Source organism: Monodon monoceros, unplaced genomic scaffold, assembly GCF_005190385.1.
Source record: "Monodon monoceros isolate NGI ecotype Baffin Bay Population unplaced genomic scaffold, NGI_Narwhal_1 Super_Scaffold_1, whole genome shotgun sequence".
NCBI lineage: Eukaryota > Metazoa > Chordata > Mammalia > Artiodactyla > Monodontidae > Monodon > Monodon monoceros.
This window is the reverse complement of record NW_021703765.1, coordinates 81,090,465-81,114,401: the sequence shown is the minus strand read 5'-3', so window position 1 is coordinate 81,114,401 and position 23,937 is coordinate 81,090,465. Positions and strand designations below refer to the sequence as shown.

The following is a 23,937-nucleotide window of genomic DNA, read 5'->3' as shown; positions in this document are numbered from 1 at the left end:
ACGACCACTGCCCTCTCCCCACCTTCTCTGCTGGCCTTCCCTGCAGACCTCTACACTTCCCGGTCCTGCCCCCCACACACCCACTCTCCCTTCTATACCCCACCCCCACAACGCCTCTTCTGCAAAACTGTTCCCTGGGAGTTCCCTGGCCGTCCAGTGGTTAGGACACTCTGGGCTTTCATTGCCGAGGGCCTGGGGTCCAGTCCTTTGTGAGGGAACTAAGACCCTGCAAGCTGTGTGGGGCAGCCAAACAAAACAGAAAAACCAACCAAACAAAACCATTGCCCTCCTCGTCAGAGCGCAAGGCCAGACCCTTGCTCCTGTTTCACTCTTTGACTCTAGGTTACACACGTCTCCTCCGTCCCCAGTTCCCTGCACTTTCTCACCTCTCCTCAGGCCTTGCTGAAGGCACTGACCATTTCTTTTATTCCTTCTTTCTAAACACCAGTGTCTGCTAAAGGTACATCCTGACTCCATTTTTTTTTTAGCTCAACCACCTGCCTGGCTTGAATAAGAACCATTTCCGTGATGACAATTCCACATTCTCTCATAACAGGAATATTTCCCTATCATCCCACAATGAACTGAAAATCACTAATTCGCCATATGAAGTCCCTATAAAAGGCAACATCTTCCCCCAACAAGTCTCCCAGGCTGGGAGACTCTCTCCCCCTCCCCACCCTACACATCTTTGCATTTCATCTGATCTCTGCTTATGTTCTCCTCTCAGCGTTTAAACCAACGCAAAGCCTCTTCCGTCTTAAGGAAAACCCGTACTCAATCCTATGCCTTCTCTAGCTGCCATGCTCTCTCTCCATTTCCCCACCCAGGCTTATCTTCCCGACTTCTATCGCTCCACTTCCCACTTACTCCTCCACCCATCACTACGCCACTGAAGCGCCTCCGGGCGCAGCCTTCATCTCGCAGGACTCTCCCTCTGTGACTCCGCTCTCACCACCACAGTCTTACGCTCAGCCTGCTGGAGACTCCTGCTCCCCCTAAGCACCGGTGCTCCCGTGGGCTCCACCTCGGCCCTCGCTGCTCCCCACTTACACCCCTACCAGGCCAGCCATCCAGTCCACGCGTTCTCAACTCGAGCTGTTAAAGAGAACCTTTTGTAGGAGTTGTTTTAACCGTGCAGAATGCCTCCAGAGGGCGCTCAAACACTTGCTCAGAAATCTTCATGGCCATTTACACGACAGCATTAGAACCTGAAACGAATTTCACAGTGGATTACTACCTCTAACTCGTTGCTAAGCAGCATGAAGATTTGTACAACCTGCTTTCTGCAGGTTCCCTGATCGTAACTGTGAGTCTGGGGGCTTGCTTATCACAAGGTCCTAATCCTAGCATAATATAAAGTAATGTTACTGCATATTGGTTAACTAAAAACCTGACTTATGTTTGCTGGCCGATGCCAAGTATTTTGAATCATTGAAATATTCTTAAATCCTATCAAGCTTAATCCTACACGTTTGACATGCACATCTAAAAATAATTTTGAAAGCCAGAGGGACATAATGGGGTTTACCCTGAAGGAAAGGGTTTCAGATTATTTTTATGAATTGTTTTATCATTTACCTAACCTCTTTGGGACAGACGTTTGCTCTGGCTTTAATAAGGGCTTCCTCACAAGATCTGTCACAATACTGTGGAAGGCGCTGCAAAATTAGATGTGGAAATAAGCTATGATTATTTTATGAACTTGCAGGTTATGAAAAATAAATGAGCTCTAGAATAGCTTTACTGAATTTCTTATATCAGGTGACACAAGAGACAATGCATATTCTAGAGTTAGAATAAAGCTGTAGAAATGCTTTCGTATTAGCAACACAAATGACTGCTTTTTAAAATCAAACTGTGAATTCTTCTGATACAACGCCAAAGTTAAACTTCATTTTTTTTGAAAATCTCCCTTCTTCCAACTTCTGCCCAAATGAGTATCTACCATAGCCACTGGTTATCCATCTTGTAGTTCTCCCAATTTGGATTAGCTGTGGTAATTCTTTAAACTTAGGCCAAACACTTTGATTTGCCCAATCTAGTTTCACTCCTTATCCCTTTATCACATCTGTGAACATTTAAAACTACTGCCCCTGCCACTTCTGGGAACTTCCTCCCCAGCTGCCAGGAACCGCCCTCTCCTGAGCCCCTCCTCGGCACTCACCGCCTGGCACATCTGCCCCTGTAGGCCCTGCAACAGTGAACCCCATCAGCTGGGCTGAACCAATCAGGTGCTCTTCCCTGAGAGTTTAGACTTGGGACGTGGAAAGTCTGGGTCCATAAAGTGACCTGGCAGGGACAGTGACTCAGGAGGGACAAAGGCAGAGAGAGCAGCTGCACTGATTCCTGTTGACGTTCCAGCCACCACTGGGTCTCGGCCAAGAAACAGCCTTGGATGCCATGGTAGCCTCCTCAGAAATCCCCCTTCACTTAAGCCATTTCAAATGCATTTTCTTTTAACCAAATGTTCTCTAAGACATCCTCCTCCTCTCTGATGAATTCTTTTGAGAATTTAAAGGTCTCCCCTACCTTTTCCTTGATGGGTCATATGCCCCAGCTCTGCTCTGGGCTCCTCCTCATTCTGGTCTACACAATCTCACCCATCCACGGTTTCCATGCCAGCTGTGCGGTGAGGACACTGTGAATGATTCTCCAACCTCTATCCATACTTCTGCTACAGCCTGAATGTTTGTGTCCCCTAACTCCAGTGTGATGGTGTTAGGAGGTGGGGCCTTTAGGAGGTGATCAGGTCATGTGGGTGGAGCCCTCACGATGTGATGAGTGTCCTTATAAAAGAGACCCCAGAGAACTCCCTCGCCCCTCTGCCACGTGAGGACACAGCGAGAAGATGGCATCTATGAACCAGGAAGCAGGACCTCACCAGACACTCAATTTACTGGCACCTTGATCTTGGACCTCCCAGCCTCCACAACTGTGAAAAATAAATACTTGTTGTTGTAGCCACCCAGTCTACGGTATTTTGTCATGGCAGCCCAAATAGACTAGGACAACTTCTAATGGCCAGGTAGGCACCTGCGGATGGATCAGACCTAGGGCACCCCTCTGCCTATGTCCTGGCCCACCTCTGTGTGGAACGACCAGTTTGGAAACATCAGTAGAAATCGCTCCAATTATTCAGCAGTACTGACAACAGGATGACTGACTTTAGGACCACCACCTGCTCAAAGAGTCAGAGTCTAGCCCAAAAGGCAACCACAGTATTACCCAAAGTCAGGGTCATGAAGTCTTAACTCCATATAAAAGACATCAACAGTCCAGTCTAAGCTAGACAGATACCCCAATCTTAAACAATACATAGATGTGTAATCATATTCCAAGAAAAATTTACCACACAGAAACACTGATACATGTCCTACAAGCCCCATACACTCAGCATGTCCAAAACTCAATCTGTCATCTCTTCACCAAAGCCAACTCTGTTCTCAACTATAGTAAATGGGTCCACTAGTCTCTCAATTGCAAGTCAGAAACCTGGTTACCATCAACCCTCCTCCCACTCACGAAGTTCTGTCACTCTATCTCCTCAATTCCTCCTGAATTTATCCACCCACCTCACCGACATTCAGCTGTCATTCAGGCCACCATCTTCCCCTGGAACACTGCGAAGCCTCCAGGCTTGCCTTCCTCTAACCCATTATCCACTGTAAGGTAATCTTCCTAAAATGCAAAATGGATTATTACCCCGCTTAAAGTTTTTCAATGGGTTCCATTAATTCTCAGTGTAATTTCCAAATTTATTCATATGGCATACATTTTTTTGTTTGTTTCTTTGTTTTTGGCCATGCAGCATGCGGGATCTTAGTTCCCCAATCAGGGATCGAACACCGTGCCCCCTGCATTGGGAGCACAGAGTCTTAAACCACTGGACCGCCAGGGAAGTCCCAGGCTTTCAAACTCTGATCAGCGTTAGCTACTATTTACCTCTCCTGGTTCATCTCTCACAGCTGCCCACTCCGATTCTAGCTCCAGCCAAACCAGACTTCTTCAGACTCGCCAGGTTCTGTCTGCTCCGAGGCCCCAACCACTCCCCGCCCCGCCCCCCCAACGCTCCTTTGAACTCTGGGCCCTCACACTTGCTGTTCCTGCCATTTACCTTCGGGGCTCACCTTCTCTAGAAAGCCTCCCCTGACTGGCACCCCTACCCTCAAATCTGGGTCATGTAGGGTACCTTCTTATGTGCCCCCAGAGCCCTTCCATGTCCACAACGCTATCTCCACTATCACACTTCCTCGGCTTTGTCCTCCACTAAGCCACATGCCACTCCACGTCCACAGAACCTACTGCAGGTCCACAGTTAACCACTGGCAAGGGAACAAATGCACATGCCTTTAGAATAACCTCTTCAGCCTCACCTACACTGCATACCCCGAGGCACCCTGAGCTCCACTCTGCCGAGTCACTTGCAGGCCCTGTATGATAATCAGGCTCTCAATGCTTCTGCCCTTGGTCCAGCTGGCTAAGCGCTACTCATCCTGACTCAGTTAAATGCAACTTGCTCTGTGACTAGATCTGTCTGTTAGGAACACGAAGAGTTAACAAGAGTCAAACTAGGAAATTCCACGGCCCATGTTTTAAGTTTCTGCATTTATTCTACAGTTACAAGAAACGAGAACTATTTTTATTCTGCATATTGCTAAGAAGCAATTTTCCTCCTAAAGTTGGAAGAGACAAAATTCATTCAAACTTACTCCAAATGCATCACTCAAAAAATGTTTAGATATTAGTTTTTAGAGAACATTTTAGAGGGCACTTTAATATATAAGACAGATCTATTTTTTTAAAGGGCACATATCTATTAACCATGCAGCTAACACATGTTCTACATATGATGTACTTTTTTAAAGTAAACGTTCCAAAATAAATAACAAATTATAGATGTAATAACATAATCCTGAAAAGTAAAAAAAGCAGAAATTTTTAAATCATCCAACATCCTACTACCCAAAATCCACAACTTTTAAGATTTTCATTTAATTTCTTCTAGACATTTTTCCATCATAGGTTTTTGTGGAGGGTTGTTGGGACTTCTGTTTAACTAAGGGTTTTAATCATATCACGTATGCAATTTTGCATCCTGATTTTCCTTCAACATTGTCATAAGCACTTTAATACATTTTCTTCCAGTAATATATTATCCAGTGGATGTACCATAACTTAACCCTTAAAGTTATAGGAAATGCACCCTTAAAAATAATTCCACAATACATATCTTTTGTATGTAAAGCCTCTCTGTATTTAAAAATATTCCTCTGGGCTTCCCTGGTGGCGCAGTGGTTGAGAGTTTGCCTGCCGATGCAGTGGACGCAGGTTTGTGCCCCGGTCCGGGAGGATCCCACATGCCGTGGAGTGGCTGGGCCCGTGGGCCATGGCCACTGAGCCTGTGCGTCTGGAGCCTGTGCTCCGCAATGGGAGAGGTCACAACAGTGAGAGGCCCATATACCGCAAAATAAAGAAAGAAAGAAAGAAAATATTCCTTTGATGGCTCCTAGGTGGTTGCTACATCAAGGAATATGATTACTTTTAAGGCTCTTGATACATATGTCTAATGTAACATAAGAGTGTGACATTTTTGCTACATCCTCGTAAGCCCTAGGTCTTAAAATTTTTTAGTCTAAATTTAGGCCTTTATTAAGTGAGAAATTGTAAAATCTTCATTACAAAGTAAATCTCGTTGTAAAAAGGAAAAAAAAACTTTAACAATCCAAAACATTGTGAAATAAATATAAAATCAGTCCCAGAACTAAAAATTCAGTCTCCCCTATTCTCTTCCCCTCAGAAGTAGTCACATATCTTTCTAGATCTGTCTCTATTTTTATTCAGAACACACACACACACAACCACACACACTATTTTGTTTTGTATCTTACAAAGAAATGGAATTAAACCTGCTCAAAAATATATTCTAGACATCTATCCAGGCTATGTCAATACATACAAATCTACCTCTCTTTTAAAAAGCTACATAACATTCCATAGTGTACAGGCACCAAATTTTTTGTGTTCATCTTCAGTTTTTCCTCATTCTAAGTGATGCTGCAACAGACTTCATTCAAACTAACTTGTATCTTCTTATTAGAATATCATCAATTCCTTGAAGTGTATCTGCTAGATGAAAGCATATACGTGTTTTTAAAATTTTGACAGGTTTGGGCAAACTGTCATCTGGAAAGGTCGAACCAATTTTATGTTCCCAAGAATATATGAGGTACCTTTTTCTCTACATCCTTGGGCAGCTTTTAAATTTTAGCCTGAGAGCACCCTCCCCAAAAAAAACCTCACTGTTTTAATTTCCATTCCCCTAATCACAAGTGAGGTTGAATTTCCCGTCATTGCTTTGATATTTTCATTTCTCTCAGAACTATTCATATTCTCCATTCATTTCTTAATTGTGTCAATTCTATTATCCTTTGTTTATACATGTTACCAAAACTTTTTCCCCAGTCTGTCACCTTGTGTTTTTTTGTCACACAGAAATTCAGCTTTGATGATGTTCCAACTTATCATTCTTTTATGATATGAGGCCTTGGTCTTACCTAAATGGTCTACCCCAAAAACATTTTTCCCAACATAATACATCCTCCAACATAATACTTATATTTTCTTCTAGTACTTTTAAAGGTGTTTTTGTCTTTGAGTTAGTTCTTTAATTCAAATGAAAGTCATTTTTGAATATGGGGAAGTAGAATCTTTCTTTCCAAATAGTCATTTTTCCCTATACAATGCATCAAACCATTGCCCAACTGTTTCAAAATACCAACTTTATTATATAATAAATTCCTATATATATATATATATATATATATATATATATATATATATATATATGGGTCTGTTACTGGATTCTACTGGTCCATGTACCAGCTTGTCTATTCTTGTGCTCACCATTTACATTACTGTACCGTTACAGTATGTTTTGATATCTGGCATAGCAAATCGTTCATCACTATTTTTCCGCTTGAAAAATTTCTTGGCCACTCTAGCACATTTAGTCCTCTGGACAAATTTTAGAAGCAATTTATCAAGTGTCCAGAAATAAGTCTCACTGGGATTTCAACTGGAATAACACTGAAGTTACAGTTTAATTTGTAGAGTATTGCAATCTTTACAAAGATGCCGTCCCTTCCAGAAACATGTAATGTCTGCCCATTTATTTAGGTTAGCTTTTAAATTCTTCAGGTAAAGGTTTTTACTTTTTTCATAAAGCTCTTGTACATTTGTGTTTTACTCTTAAATGTGTTCTGGTTTTGTTGCTACTGAGAAGAGAATTTTACTTTTCTATAGGAGTAATTACCAATTATTTGATTATGAGTGAGATTACACACCTTTCCAAATGTTGAACAAATTATATTTCTATCCAATGAACTATCCACGTCCTGCAACCACGTGTGGATTTTCATGATTTTCCTCATTGATTTGTGTGAGTTCTTTGCATGTTGAAGATATTAACTCTTCACTTATATTTGTCATAAATATTTTCCTACTTTGTGGTTTAGTTTTTGATCCTAGGGTTTTGTTTTCTCTTTCTTCTTAAAGAAGTTTTAAATGTGTACATAATCTAATACATTGATTTTAACTAGCAACAGATTTGAGTGCCCCATAGGTGCGAAGACCTGTATCTCTCTCTCACAAAAGCTGCACGGTGGGTATTACTTTCCTCACTTAAAATAATGCAGTTCAAGTCTGTGTGACTGCAAAGCCTGTCCTCTGTCCACCTCAGCGTGCATAACTCTTTTTTCCAGATGTTTAATATTTACTTCCGTATCTTCTTCCTGATTTGAAGGGCATTCACGATGGTTTGTCATTTATTACATTCCCATATACAGTTTATCTCTGGGGTGCTGAATAGGTTCCAGTGACCTGTACAGAACAAACATGATTCTACAATATGTTTAGACAATCAGATAGGGTTTGTCCCACCTCATTACTCACTATTCTGTCCAGTTCACCCAAAAAAGGGCATCTCTATAACGTTTAAACATCACATCCAGGAATACGGCCTGTCCTTCTGTTTAAGACATTCTGTCTTATCTTTCAGGATGCTTTCTGGTCTCCTCCAGGCAGACCGCACTTGTCTCGATGAGGCTGTGCTTACCTGTTTCTTATTTTTTGTTGCATTGTGATCAGAGCCTGCTGTTTTGGTTGTTTTTCCATTTAGTTTCTGCCAGGTTATTTTTAGTATTCAGAAAGCTATGACTTTTATGTACACATTGTGCGCCCAGTCACTTTCTCGATTTTTTTGTCTGTTTTTTCTGTTATTCTCATTTTTTTAAGCCAATAGCATCTACAAATGTTTCCCTTCTTTTAATTTTAGAGCCTCACCTCAGTCTTATTTCACGTATTCCTGCTTTGACAAAACTTACCAAAAACACGTTAAATACCCCAAATTTTAATTTGACTCTGATACTTTTCTGTTAAGCATAGTATGAATAATTAGTTTAACACATGTGTGCCTTTCGCATTAAAAAAGTGCATTTTATGCCTACTTTTTAGAAATAAAGAATTATTTATTTTTAAAATCAAATACCTATCTTGACCTTAGTTTAGCTGGTAGTTTAAAGTCAACGTGAACTGGACGGGAAAGACCACTTCTCTTCTAGAAAGGCCTCTGCAATGGCCTACCTGGTCTCCCCCACTTCAACTCTCCACCCCTACATTCTGCACGCAGCTGCTGCAGTGGTTGTTTAAACATGCAAATCTGATTATGTCACTCCCCTATTTAAAACCGAACCCTTGTAACGGTTTCCCATTTCACTCAGGGTGAAATAAAACATCCTTAACCTGCCCTACAAGACCCTACACGATCTGGCCCCTGCCTAGCCACACTTGCCCCTCACCCACCATAATCTATCCACACGTCATTCTTTCAGCTCCCGGAATGGGCAAAGCTTCCCCCCTTCTGGGCCTGCCTACAGGCTGTTCCCCTGCCTGGAAAATTATCCCCCATCTCATTCTACACTGACGCCTACTCACCCTTCAGATCTCAGCTCAAATCTTGTTTTTGCAAAAAAGTCTTTCCTGGGCCCTCTTTCTGCAATCTAAAATTTGGTCCCCTTTTTATACTCTCTCATAGGCAATGCTACTTCACTTTCATAGCAGACACCAGTTTATGATTCTACATGCAGCTGCGCGATTGTGTTTAATTTCTGATCTCCTCTCCCCCCCACAGATCAATTACAAGAGAACAGGGTCAAGTTGATTCTGCTGGCCACACTACAAACATTCATGCATATATGAATGAAAGAAAAACACCTACAAAGCCCCTAATGGTACCTCTTACATCTTAAAACGATACCCATCACATTATTCAATAAATATTTACCGTTAAAACTCTGATACTGCCTGCAAACTCCGTAAGAATCCATTTTACTCAAAGGACATAAAAACTAACCTGAATCTGCTGCTGCTTCAGAAAAACACATACACAAATTTACATCACTAGGAAGTTAAGTTCTGTTTACATATTATGAGAGTTTTATGTAGTGTTCAAGTTGCTGATACTTTATTCTCAGGCAACTAATTTTTATGCCTTATTTTTAAGGTATGTAAAGCACTATGAAAAATGTGCTTTGTAAAATACTCTTTCAGAAGTCTAATGTATTAACAGTACTTGGTAAAAATATAGCAAAATCAGAAATTAAACAGCATTCAAAGTTGGCTATCTGTAGTATTCTGTAATATACATATCTGGTCAAAAAGAAAATATAAATTATATTGTAAATTAAAAATTCCTTCAGATCACAAAGGCCAATAAAATCAACATTATATACCGCTTTACACTCTACAAAGACTTGCACATACATCATATGACTGAACTTGGTGGGACAGAGCAGGTATTAACATCATTTGTAGAATGTCCTCCCCAAGGTCACAGGACTTGAACGTAGTAGAGTCACAATCACAACGGGGGGAGGGGTGGAGGCTCCTACATGTAAATTTCTGAACCAAAGAGAACTTCCATCATAAAAGCTGAGGCTCTGTAATTAGTGTAGATTTGTGCTCCCTTCACTAAAATTTCATTTCACTAGAGAACGACAACCAAAGAAGCTGTTTAAGTATAAAGTTAAAACATCCATTGCCGTCAATCCAGGAAATGGCTAAATAAACTATGGTGCACTCCAACTATGGAACATGATGCAGCAGTGCTGCAAAATGAGTGAATGCATCACAGGCTACAACTGAAAGCTGGAGTACACTTGTACTTGTTAAAACAGTCAAAGATAATACAAGTGCACACATTGTTTAGATCGTAAAAACATTTTCAAAGATCTAGAAGGATACACACCAAACATAATAGTTGTTATCTCTGGGGACAGAGATTTGTAGTCAAAGACTTTAGCCCATCTCTGTAATGTTTTAATTTGTACAAAGAAAATGCTTTACTTTGCCAATTTAAGACTAATTTTTTAAATTTAAATTAACCTGTGGGTTGAACAAGAAGGTCATTTTTCTGTTCTAAAAAGCTGTGCATCTACCAAGGAAGTAGGGCCCCCCCAAAGAAAGGACAAAATATAGAAACAAAAACAGTTCGATCCTTTTAAAACAATAAACTATCACAAAACGTTCCTTAAAAAAAAAACCAATAGCTCAGAATTTTAAAAAAACATCTAGTCTCCTTTGTTGCAATAAGACAACCAATCAACTATCAACTAGAAAAGTCCGGAACAGGCTCCTCCTAGAGAGATTTAGTTGTTAGAGTTCGGCAAGGAAGGTTTCACAAAGGAGCTGAGTTTTGAGGGAAATGAGAGGTGACTTGGCAGAGAGATGCGGGAAGATTAAGCCAGATGGGGAAATGTCTGGGAGGTGGATATGTTGAGTTAATCAGAAGCAGGGCACGGGGAGAAAACTGGAGTAAAGTCCTGAAAGAGGAGAGGAGGTTCCTTTGGATGTGGGAGGTGAGAGGGAGCTCGACGGCGCTGCCATCCAGTTTACCTGGGTTGAGAATCCGGCCCTTGTTATGGTCAAACAATGGAGGCGTCCAGCGGCAGCAGCGATCTGCGCTGGGTGCCGGGAGGGTTCCTCATCACCTGAGTAGGATGCTCGGCTGGCTCTGCTGGGACGCGAGGCGCTCTAAAAAAAACCACAACATCACATCATGCAGCCAAGCTTCTCCGCGACACAGCCTGGCTCCCTGATCCCACGGCGCGGCCATTACCGCCTCTCCGCGGACCCGCCTGGAAAGGCTCCAATGCGCGGCTTCACGGGTTTCTAAAGCTGTTTTGCTCCCCCTTCCCTCAGCTCCAACAACAATGGAGCCCGGCTCGGGAGTCCGGCTCCCGCGGGGCCTCCGCCCGGCCTCGCCCCTGCCGCTGCATCTCCGCCGCCGCGCACCCTGCCGCCATCTGTAACCCCCGCTCCCCGGCACTGCGGGCCCACGCCGGCTCGCCGAGGCCAGAGGCCAGGCTGCCCTCCCCGGGGCCGGCCCGGTGGCCGCCAGGCCGCCCAGCTGCGCGGTAGCTGCTCTGACCTTTCCCACCGATGCCCGGGCACCCGCCCCGGCTCGAGGCCCATCCTAAGTGATGGGTTGTTTTTCTTTTCTTTAATCCACTCATCCTTCTTCCGACCCCGAGCCCACTCCCCGGCCCCCGCCCCCCACCCCCGCCTTGACTCAGAGAAGAAATAAAGAGACTGCAGCTCGGCCGCCCCACAACTCACTCCAAGTGAGGGGTTGAAGCGCCCCAGGCCGCGGACTCCGCGCACCCACCCTCCCTCTCCTCAAGGGACACCTCACAGGTGCGCCTCCAAGCCGCGCGCGCGCGCTCCGCACACCCAGACGCCTCCGGGGGACAGCGCGCGTGCGCACGCACGAGGCCAGCGAGCCCCAGGGGAGCGGGGGCCACACGCATGCGCGCCGCCCGGCCCTCTCCCCTTCCCCCCTCCCCTGCCCCCGCCCCCGTTGGCCGCCCGCGCGTGCCCTCCCCCCAATCCCAGGCTGGTCCCGGGTACCCCCCAACCCCCACCGCCCAGCGCGCGCGCGCTCCCGCTCGCCCGCCTCGCTCCTCCTCCCCCGCGCCCCACCCGGGCCCGCGTTACCCCGGGCAACCGCAGTGCGGCCGCACCTGAGCTTTGCGCCTGCGTCCCACCGGCCAGACCCTCCCTTCCCCTCGGTCCGTTCCCCAGCCCCTAACAGCTGCGGGAGGGGGGCGTCGCCCCCTCCCCGGGAAGTGAGTATCGATCGGCCTCCCCCGCCCCTCCCCGCAGACACAGACCCGCCGCCGCGCCGGCGCCTCTGCCGCCCTCCCGGTCAGCGCGGACAGGCCTCGCCGCCCCGGCCCCCGCTCCCAGCGTGCACCGCGGCGAGCGCTCGGGTGGGAGCCGGCGAGATGCGCTCGGCGGGCGGTGCCCACTGACCTCCCTCGGCGGCCGGGCCGGGGCAGGGCCGGAGCCGGGAGCCAGCCCCGCCCGCCGCCCCGCCCATGGACCGCCGGCCCCCGCTGCCGCCCGCCCGGAGGACCGCGCCGAGGGGGGGAGCCGCCTGAAGGACCGCGACGGCCGCGCCCGCAGGTGAGGCGGGGCCCGAGGTGTGACCGAGTCCAGCCCCGCTCACCTGGCGGTACCTGCAGTGAGGCTCTGCGGGCGCCGGTGGGGGGGGCGGAGGCATCTGTCGCGGCAGAAACTCATTTAGGTAATTTTTAAAGCCCTCACTGCAGGGGGAGGGGTGCTCCCGACCCACGGGCTGGGGAAGGGTGTCCCCTTGCGGAGACATCTCGGGGGGAAAAACCAAGAGGTGGAAAGGAGGGCAAAAGTGAGGCGCAGCGACTCCCGCGCCGGCTGCCTGCAGGGTCTTCCAGCCCGTTATGGGGAGGGGGATGCCCTTGCCAGGGCTTCAGTCGAGGCTGCAGTCCGTCCCCACCGCGCACCCAAGCCAATCCGAAGGGGGAGGAGAGGACAGCCCAGGGGCCGCTTCTGCCAGCCCCGGGGTGGGATTGTAGGGTGAGGGATCCGCATTGCAGGTGCACCAGGAGCGCCCGAGGGCCTGGCCCTGCTTTGTTTGGGATGCTGTGGGGAGGAGGCCGTCTGAATCCACATCCCCTATTTAAATGCGTTTTACCACCTCGTGGACGTTAGAGACCCTCCCAGATAAGTTGCATTGTCTCCTGTCCTGATAACCCTTTACGTAAGTACTCTATCTTTACAGCCTCTTTCTAAAGCTTTGATATGGGCTTTAGTTTACCCTAGATAACGATTTGCTTGTGATTCATGAAACTGAGCATAATGCAAATATGCAGCAGAGCTCCAGGCTCGGCGACAGAGCTGCCGTCTGCTACAGCGAGTTAGTCTAGTTTATCTGACGTACGTTTTCATGCTGACCTGTATTAATTTTAAGCTTTGATATTGAGCCGTATGATCTATTCCAATTATGCAAATGAAGTGGTCTGAGAGGAAGTATGATCGTGCTCTGTAATTTAGGTTGCAGTAATCGGTCTTATAACAAAATACAAGCTGTCATACGGTAATATATTACACATTTCCAGAAACCTACCTGTAAGAGTGTTAAAGCTAGAATTGACGTTTTAATACTTTTAAGTTTGACGTTTATTTAAAGAGCATTGTTATTGTTTTATTAAATGGGTTTTGTTTTGTTTTGCACAGTCAAGAATTCTCTTGCATTTTCTTGCTGTTGAATTATAAGGAAAAGAATGCTAACATTTAAAGTGACTTTTACCTCCAAAGACGTTCTGAATTTATTTCTTTAGGCTAAATGTTCATCTTACGTGAAATATTTTTGGAGGTTTTAAAGCTTATGGTATGTTTATGTGTATATACACATAAGTTTACGTATACATACACACTCTTGGAAAACCTTAATATAAAATAGTTTTTATTGTTCCTCTGCATCATGTTATAATTACTCAGTAAATTCAGTTTAGGTGTATTTAAAATCTAAAGTACCAGGCAATAATTTGTCTGTATCAGATTTTTACTGTAGCACATGTAAATACAACAGTCTAACAAACAAGTTTCTTGGAAATTAGATATTTTTATTGTTAAATTTTTTTAAAAAAATGAATCCTTTTACTTACGACAGAAAATCACTCATGTGGGCGCTTAACTCTTTCATCTGTCATTCGTTGCATAAATTCATTTTAACATCATCATTACTTGATGGAGTGCGTTTGCGGCAATACTGATGTTAACAGTGTTGAGGCTTTTAAGAAATACTTATTTTTATATTATATTTATAATTGTCTTATATTTCTGGGAAGAAAAGACATGAGCCTTTTTTCTTTTATCTGGAACAAGGTCAGCCATAAAAAGTTCTTAAGATATAGTGGGCACACTATGTTTATTAACTAAGATTAATTGTAGCTACTGGATTGGGTATCCTTAAAGGGCAGAAACTAGGCGCCTTTATAGGCTTCACACACCAAGGGTGCAATAAATGTTTGACTCAGATTGACGTTCCAGACTAGTTAGGTAGGTGCTAGCTTAGTGACACCAATTTTCACATCGCCAGCTTTGACATTTAAACCTGCAGAAAGGTTGGGTAGGGAAGTGAATGTGTCCTAATCGTCTTCAAGTATTCAGGGTCTGTCATGCAGCAGAGGGATTTTCTATTTCCCCGAGTTCCAAAGAAGACAAGTAGTACTTATAGGAAGACAGACTTCACTTTGACATAAAAGCACAAGTTGCTTACGATTAGAACCTCCAGTGACAAAAGGGGCTGCTCTTTCCCTGCAGAGTTTCCGGATAAGCTGGTCCCCCGCTGGGCAGGAATGGCTACTAGGAGGTGTCACACCGGCCTGGGAGAGGCCTCGTGAGGGGGGGCACTGAGGGACTCCAGTGGCAACTGGATTGGAGAGCATTGTGGTTCTTTTTTATTTCTTACTCTGGCTTCTGCAGTTGTGGGCATGACAACATCCCAGACACCTACTTCAACCCTAGGAAGACTTTTACTGGGGTAGAGGCCACCCTGATATCAGAGGTGATTCTAATCCTACTTTGCATTTGTGTGGGGCTTTACAGGTAATAAAGCACCCTCACATTCAGTGTTTTACTTTAAAAGGCTCTTCTTAATTACGCTGATTTGTATTTCTTCTTTTGGCTTTTATTTTCGGTAATAAACATTTAATCAAGAAGAAAATTACCCTCTTCTATGAAGGCAAGCAGAGGAGTCTTTTTTTTTAAGCTCTTTTTAAAAATGCAATGATGTCAGTCATTCTTTTGAGAGTCAGCATGTGCAGGTGAATAGATTCTTTTCTTAGCTGAAATTATTTTTTGAAAGATAAGGGCTGATTCTTGTGCTTGCTGTGCATTTTAGTTTCTGTTTATTTCATTGCTCAAACATGACTCAAATTTCACAGCAAAAAGTCCATTCATATCCACTAACAGTAAGTTGCACTGGACTTTTTTCAGTTTGTCTACCTCGTTTTTAAATACATGTTGGCAGGTGAAACACAGCTGAGGAGAAGCAGCATTTCAGCGGACCGAACAGATTAGGTGGATTGGAGTTTTGTGTTTGAAGAAGAAAAAGACGTGTCCCATTTGTACTAAGTGAAATCTGGGAATGATAATTTATCAACAATAAGAATGATGCTCTATCTGTTATAACAAAGATTAGGCTATTGACTGTCAATCACAATACATGTATTAAGTGGATCAGTGGGGATAGGACTCTGTCTGTGGCCCAGGAGCAGAGCAGAGCTTCCTGTAAACAGCAGAGAACCCAATAAATGCTGTCTGCACAACGATTTAAGTGGAACATGATGGTAAGGAGGCCAGTTGAGTTAAACCAGATTCTGACCTCTCCAATTTAGGAAGAAGTTAGAGGGGGGAGAAACAGTTCTGAATTAATATATACGTGTAATTAATTTTTAAAAACCTTTAAAAAAATAGTTCCTCTCTTTTGTTCTCTAGCTGATGAGTTTGTCCCATGCTTTTGTGGCTCTTATCCACCAGCTGAATTTGGGTGTGATAATTTAAATAAGACAAAGATTTTAAAATTTTGTTTGAACCAGAGGTGCATCGTTTATTTATACTTTATGCACGAAAGGAAAAGAGAAGAATACCAAGTTCTTCTGGTAAACCAAAAAATAAAATAAGGAAATCTTACAAGTATTCCTTCAGGGAAAAAAAAATCACAGATGCTGCTCTAAATATTATGAGCAGAACAGCAAATTATCAAGTAAGGCAACCAGTTAGAAAGTGGCCTTTTTAGAAGTGAAAGGTTACATTTTACAGCTCTTCACCATGCTCTCTCAAGGCATCTCACAGATGTCTTAAAAGACTTCTTTGTTAATCAGAAAACAGGAGTTTATGTTTTTATGTGAGTTTCCACACTGGGGAGCAGACTGAAATGAATACCTTAGTGATTATCCCAGTTTACCACTTTATCAGAAATAACTGTTTGAAGCAAGAAGTCTCTACTCCTCTGGAGCTGTAAGGGAAGAAGTGTTCTCCTCTTTTCAAGATTCTTTCTCCTAGCCAGATTCTCAGGATTGAGCAGTGAAATTCCATCGGCTAGCACAAAAGAATAAGCCGAGATGCTTAAAGCTTACAATAAAGGAGAGGAAAAAGAAGAACACTTTTAATAAATGGAATTCTAGGCATGTGATACTCTGCTGCTACAATGTTTCTCTTTGTTGCCTCTTTGACAACACTTAATATGTTACATTTAGATAGTATAGGATCCATTATCCTTTGCTCTTGAGATTTCCTTCCCACCCTACTTCTAAATGCACCCTGGACCCCTGTTATTTACCATGTAGGTAAGAGGGTTTATGAGGCATTTTTAAAAATAATTTTATTAATTAATTAATTAATTATTTAGTCTGCACTGGGTCTTAGTTGCTGGCACGCGAGATCTTTAGTTGTGGCATGCAGACGTCTTAGTTGCGGCATGCAGGCTTCTTAGTTGCAGCATACAGGATCTAGTTCCCCAAACAGGAATCGAACCTGGGCCTCCTGCATTGGGAGTGCAGAGTCTTACCCACTGGACCACCAGGGAAGTCCCTATGAGGCATTTCTTATGTGACACTGCTCACACATTGCTGCCACGTATCAATTATAATTCCCAGTATTATTACAGTACTGTTTTTCTTAAAGTTACACATTCCACCTAGAAATGAGTGGCACCATACTCTTAAAGGGCCATCTTTGGTGCAACGTCGGTGTGAAAACATTAGCTCCCCAAGGTACAGTTCCATCACTGTCGTGGCTTAATAATCCAGGGACCGCCATATTTTTCTAATGGTTTCTATCTAATTCTTTTAAAGATGATCAAGTGTAGGAGGTTAGGTTCCTGCCATACTCCAGACATTGAAGGAGGCTTTCTTTTTGCCCCTGTCTCTCCAACTGTCACAAGTGTCAACTCAGGTAAAGGGCACTGGTATTATTTTTCCCTCAGTGGCTGTGGCATTTGGGAGCAGATCCAGTTTTTAGAAATATGTCTTGCACATTGACAAGAAAGATGAAGAAAGGCTTTGTTGTTTTTAAATTTTCTGTTCCCATAGATAAGTACATAGCAGAGGTTATTAGGTAGGGCCTATTCTTTCCAAGGAGGGGTCAATCCTTGTCTTTGAGAGTGAGTCATCTTTATCTTTTGGTTAAGTCCTGGTGACCAGACAAGAAATCCTGGTGGAACAGAGCAGCAGCTTTCAGCCACTGAGATACTTGCTCACAGACATGCCCTATTGCACCGGGTCAGGGGAGGCGGGGACATAGTCTTTGATGACAGAGAGAAAGTCTGTGTCATCCTTCTCAGCCTCTGCATTGTGTGATGGGTTTCAAGTGAGGAATTAGTTCCCATCAAGAAAGTGCTGGAGTCAGTCTTTGACAGAAACAGTGTCCTCAATATAGTAAGGCTGTGGTATTAGGACCTGGTTCAGAGATGAGCAAAGCCCAACTTTATTGTTTGAGGGCAAAGGCAGGGTTTTGGGGGGAAGACAAAATAAAAATCTGAGTTGGAACAAATATGGCCAGAGGTGAGACCTTCTTGGAGACAGTCAGGAGGCGTTCTCGTGTCTCATCCACAGTGTAGGATGGAACTCAGAGCAGTTTAGGATGATCATTGACTGGAAAGGTGCATTGACTTCTCCCCCCAGCAGGCTGCGGGTGGAGTAGAGCGCCTTCCCACATAGGCTCGGGGGCCACCAGGACTGGACCTCCCTGGGCAGCTTATCAGCACAAGTCTGAAACTCAAGTGGGAAGCAGATTGTCCATCTCTGAGCCTTAGAGGAAAACCGAGTGAAGGTAGAAGTTGTTAAGCAGTTGAGGCCAGTGTCTCCCTACCAGGGACGCTGTGAGTCTTTGGTACGTTAGTGTTAGTCGCCCACAGAACTGTAAATCCCTGCGGGAAGGTTGACATGACAGCGCAGACTGCTGAACCCTAAAGTGAACCCCGTCACTTGGCTTCTTGCACCTGTGCATGCAATGCGTCGACACCCTTTATCAATGCTGCCCAGTGATAGAGCACAGCTGCATCCAGCACATTAACAGTCTGCCTTTAGAAGTCTCATAAGCCTGCTCAGCCTTTTAGATGAAGGTTCCAGTTTTTTGTTTGTTAAAGCTCTCGTGTTCACAATCTATAGGTAGGGCGTCTGGCTGCTTCCGTCCAGTTTTTGCATAATCCTGCCAGGTTATTTTTCACAATTTCGTCTTGACATTTAACCACCTCTTCTGATTCTGAATGATACAGCAAATGTGTAGGGCCTTACAGCTTTATTTACAATCTGACCTGTAAATTGTGGACTCCAATTTATAAGAAGACACATTTAATGTGCCAAATCCAGAAATAAAATATTTCAGGAGTCTTTTTGATGGTCATTTGTCAGCCTTGGTACATAGGTATCTTCTACATCTGGCGAGATTACTAAATGGTCACATGGAAATCATCGCCCTGTTTGAATAAGACAAATTTGAATATATTTACAAATGCCACCCCCCCTAAAGGGGATAGCTAAGCTGCTCTCTTTGTCTACATGCCCCCCTGATGTGAGCCTGACAAATAATGTAGCTCATACAATGCTGTTGAACTACACTGGGGAAATTGGAGCATACCACTCCTGTCGAATCATCCCTAGCATCCCCTTCCATGTGCATGTACAAGGGCATGGGCACAGGAACAAGATGGGAAATTAAATCCTTTGGAGCTACTAAGGTGCTGTCTGGGGAATGCCAAAATGTCTGGTTACAAGGACTCCCTGCCAGCCTCCAAACGACCTTATACCATGGAGGACCTGATCTGGGACAAGTGCAGCATGGATAAGAGCTGCCAGAAGGGACCGGTCAGTCTGAAAAGGATGCCTGGTCAAAGATAGCCTGCACCATGTTATTCACCAAAGGGAGAATGTTTCTAAAATGGCCCCAACGTAGGGTAACACGAGGACCATTAGAAACGTGAATTCCTCCCCAAGTGAGGCGCCCTCGCTATTTTCACAGTTGACCACAGTCAGAACGAGGGTCAGAAAAAGAGTAAGAAGGAAAAGCAGCATTACATGTTGCACTGGGGGCAATATGTCTTGCCTTTGGACGTACCCTACAGAGGCAAGACGAATACAGATCCTTCTTTGTTGACAACAGTTTGCATCCCAGAGAATAATTTTCTTTTCTGTGAGCTACTAGTCTTTTCTCCTCAATTGTACCCAAGTTTTTACTGATTTACTTAAATATACCTCGATTCACACATACATAACATGGTTCCAAACAGTATATATCAATGACAGTATATTATTTAGAGATTTTAAATTGTGGTTTTAAAATGTTATCAGACGTATCAGATGCCCATTATATATCGATTGATTTTACCTTGTTAATTTGGGCTTTAAGAATAAGTGTTCAAAAGTACCTAGCACATGACTCACAGGGATTGTGAGGTGATAAGGTGTGTTTTTTCCTATTTGAATTTTAATCTCTTTACAAGTCTTTAGGTAAATATAAATTATTAACTAACTCTCAGTCCAAAGAGAATTAGGGATTTTAGAAAATAACATATAATTTACACTAACTAATGCAGTTGTTGATACTAAAAATTTTTCAGAGAAGTATGGCATCTTAAAACATTACTCAGCTAATGCAGGTCGTTTCATCGGCTAACACAGTGTAATATTGTCTGAGATTTGTAAAAAGCAAATGATGAAGGTACCAGTTTCTTACGATGTAACTCGTTCTAGTTGTATGCTCATGTTTAGGGTTACCCACTCTTAAACAATGGTCGGTAAGGAATTTAGGAAGTTCAGTTTAATGTCGCCTTTTGGCAGAAATCCCACTGCTTGGTATGAACTGATATGTGTAGGATCGTCTGTCCCTCCCCTGTCAGGTCTGTGGCGGCCGGGTTCGCATCTGTTTTATTCGTTGCCATCTCCCAGATGACCTCAGAGGCGCCTTGCTCAGAGGGGCTCAGAGAAAGGTGTTTTCTTCAGTGAAAGAGTGAACTGTGATCCTTTATATCCCCCAGCAGAGGGAAACAGAACCTTCATTTACATCCCCAAAGTCACTAAACAATATACGAAAGGATTTGCCCCAAGAGTATTTTAATAATTTAATTCTTCATGTGTCTTCCATGTTCTACTGGAATACCTTCTTTCTTGTTCTTAGTACAGAAGCTTTTTAAAGAAGATAAATAGCTTTTCAGTTTGCACCTGTATCTTATTTCCAAACTGGGATTTTATAACCTGAGTAATTGTTTTTACTCTGGAAGTGACCTTTTCCAAGCAGAAAACCATTTTTTAAATTGGCAGCTCAACACATTTCTTTAACTTCTCCAATATATTTCTGCAAATTACAAAGTTTAAATGATGGCCCTTTTTCATAAACAGGGTTTCCTGGGTGGCCATGGAGCCTGTACTTTCATTTCTCCCAGCCTGGAAATCTTTTCTTAAAGTGTCAGTACCTGTAAAATATTAAGAGTTTTGGTATGATTTCATAAATTTCTTAGGAGTCTTTAGAAGCCTCTTAAGATTTATGCAAGTATTCAGTGGTCCTCTTAAAAACAGGAATTCCTTTGCATTCAAGAAATGTTAAAGCCTTGACACATCATCATTTCCTAGAGATTCCCTGATGGTTTAGATCAGAGCACTCCTGCTGAAAGCGTATATTGGGTCAACTTCGATATATACGTTTAATGTCTGCAGAAATATGCAGCTTTATAACCGTAAATCTGGAGTCCCTATTTGGGGGTTGCAGAATTCTCTTACATTCACCCTCTCCATTTCTCAGTTCACTTAAGCATTCACAGAGGAAAAGCAACATCTCATACCATCCGATAACAGGAGGAAAATGATTATATTCTTAGGCACGTTTTACCCGCAGCCCCTTTCTTCTGAGCCAAAGAAAGGAGATTCACGTACCCTGACCCAGGACAGTGAGGCCGGTAAAGCGGTGCCTTTCTGCACACCTGCCTCACCAAGAGTTGAAGACGTGGAGAAGAAACCCTCTCCAGCAGGCAACCTGGTAGTCTCGCACTGATGGTTGCCTTTCCTCCAAGGTCAGGAGCCCTCTGTTATAGGAAGGAGGCTGCACGTGGCTGGGACCTGTCCCTCCTGAGCACTCTGTCACCCACGGTTTACTAGCAATCCCGGAAACCCAAGGAGAGCAGAGTAAACCTCGTCAGAAGGCACAAAAGGCCTGCCTCAGATTAGGTTGACTCTGACGCAGTGCTGAGACACGGGGCAGGACCATTCTGCATTGTGAGGGCCCTCCTGTGTGTCGTAGGCTGTTTTGCAGCACCCTTGACCTCTACCCACCAGGTGCCAGATGTGCCCCTTCCCCAGCTGTGACAACCCATAGTGTCTCCAGACCTCCAGTCTCCCCGGGGGCGCCACTGCCTAACTCGGTCAGACCCGCACATGGGGTTCACCAGCGGGATGCTCCCCCTCAAATTCTGACTGCCTACACTTGTCTCAAGTCATAAAATTACACACCGACTCCATGTATTCTCTGGACCAATATAACCAACTGTATCTTGCAGCAGCTGTAAAACAGTGACTGTGTAGATTCTCTGAGGAAAACGAGAATCTTCCGTGGAGGGTATGCCAAGCAGGTCAGTCAGATTGCGGAAGCAGGCCAGCTCCTCAGCAAGACCCGATGGGCGTTACCTTTGCCCCTCTTTGCTGGATTATATTTATCTCAGCAAGGAGCCCCTGTCCTTCTCTCTCTCTCCTCCCCATGCTGGTAGCTGTCCGGGTTGTCACACCAGTTGTTGATCTGAACGGGCAGACTCAAACTCCATCTGAATAAAGAATGTGTTAGTGTCTGCACTTAATTCAGCCTTCTGTATGAAGAGCAAAAGCCCCTCCTCTAACTAACCAGGAAGCCCTAAAATTTCTAGAGCAGGGAGGCTCAAGCAGGAGGGGATATGGGGATATATGTGTACGTATAGCTGATTCACTTTGTTATACAGCAGAAACTAACACAACACTGTAAAGCAGCTATACTCCAATAAAGATATAAGAAAAAAGGGGGGATTAAAGGTGTTTTAATAATAAAAGATTATTTTTTTAAAAATTTAAAAATTAAAAAATTCTGTATCTTCAAAACAGAGATATCTCTTTAAATTACTACGATGATAAATTATCAAGTAAGGCAACCAATTAGAAAAGCAAACTTTTAGAAATTGAGTCACATTTTAAATGAGTCAGAAATAATCTCTGAAGTCGAAATGTCTTAAAATACTTGTTTGTTAATAAAACAGAAGTATATATCTTTACACACATTTGCACACTGAATAGCAGAGTAAGCTTATGGTTCTTTACCAGAACTATAGCTTCTTAACCCAGAATAGTGTCTGCTTCTCTGCAGCTTTAGGAGCAAAGAAACATTCTCTCTTATTCTGAGATGTTTTCTTCACAAGCATCAAGAATAAGCACTGGAATTCTCCCGGTTAGCACTGAGCAAAAAAGAGTAGACTGGAGAAGCTTAAAACTTAAAATATGGGGGAAGGAGCAGAAAAGAGCAGAAGAGGAGTTTTAACAAGTAGAATATGGGGCAAAGGATGTTTTAACAAGTAGAATACGGGGCAAAGGATGTTCTGGCTCTGTAAGGCATGCATGCCTTTCATCTCCACCTGGGGAGAACAGTGGCGTTCATGGCTAAGGGCGTGGCCCTGGAGTCAGCCTGGTTTGGGATGAAGCCGCACCCAGCCACTTGCTAGCTGTGACTTAAAGGAAGTCCTTTAACCCTTTCAGCTTGTTTGCTAATGTGTGAGATAGGAGGAGGACGTCTAGTCGTCAGAGTGCTTCTACCATGCGTAGCTTGGTGCTCCCGGATATGTGAGCCTCAGTACAAGGCAGTTCTGTTGTTTACTATGTTTATGCTGATTTCCTGGAGCTTCAGGCTGTGTTGCTGCTGCACTTCCCTTCCCTTCCCTTCCCTTCACCCTGCATCATCCCCACCAGACTCAATTCCCTCTGGTAGAGCTTTGGCTGTAATGGGTAAAAGCTCAACTTTTCCCATTTCCTCTCTCTTCCATCTCAACTATTCTGAGCGGCTTTTAATAAGCAACTCAAATCCAGTCCTCGCTTTTCTATCTGATTTTATTTTCCACCACTCCCCAGAATGTTCTTTCCATGTCAGACAGTGTAATGGTCTCACTGTGACTTCCAAAACTTCATTCTCACTTACCTCCTCCTGTGTAAACCCTGCCCATCCTTAAGGACCAGCTCCAGTCCCAGCCTCTTCAGACCATCTTGGTCACTGCAGTCCTTAGCCACTCGACATTTCTCAGGCACCTCCACGTGCCCAGCAATGTGTAAGGTACCAGGAACACTAAAATGACTGGGGCATGGTCCGCACCTGCCGGGGATTCACAAAGCCTCATATGAGAGGCAGGCAGGTAATTGAGAAAGAGCTTCAGGTGCTGTGATGGGTTACCCTTCCCCTAGCTCCTTACTGAGCATCCTCAGGAGGATTTAATTATACTTTGTTTTCTTTGTACTTTGGTGGCTGAGTCTTATATCCCCAATAAGCTATAGGCATAGG

The 23,937-nt window shown here is 44.0% G+C and overlaps 2 protein-coding genes across 5 annotated transcripts in view; one reads left to right on the top strand and one right to left on the bottom strand.

The window, feature by feature from the left end:
• ZNF664 (zinc finger protein 664) overlaps window positions 1–12,381 on the bottom strand; it is a 33,470-nt gene extending 21,089 nt beyond the window's left edge. For 2 of the 4 annotated variants that reach the window (XM_029224264.1, XM_029224244.1), the window contains exons 1-2: window positions 11,677–11,849; window positions 10,954–11,091 (exon numbers count right to left, since the gene is read on the bottom strand). The gene's annotated coding sequence lies outside the window, so the exon portion shown is untranslated. Of the gene's footprint in view, window positions 1–10,953; window positions 11,092–11,676; window positions 11,850–12,230 lie in introns of those variants that run through there. The other 2 variants (XM_029224249.1, XM_029224257.1) reach the window with 2 other exon arrangements.
• CCDC92 (coiled-coil domain containing 92) overlaps window positions 12,306–23,937 on the top strand; it is a 29,884-nt gene continuing 18,252 nt past the window's right edge. Inside the window, exon 1 of the mRNA XM_029224228.1 lies at window positions 12,306–12,525. The gene's annotated coding sequence lies outside the window, so the exon portion shown is untranslated. The remainder of the gene's footprint in view (window positions 12,526–23,937) is intronic.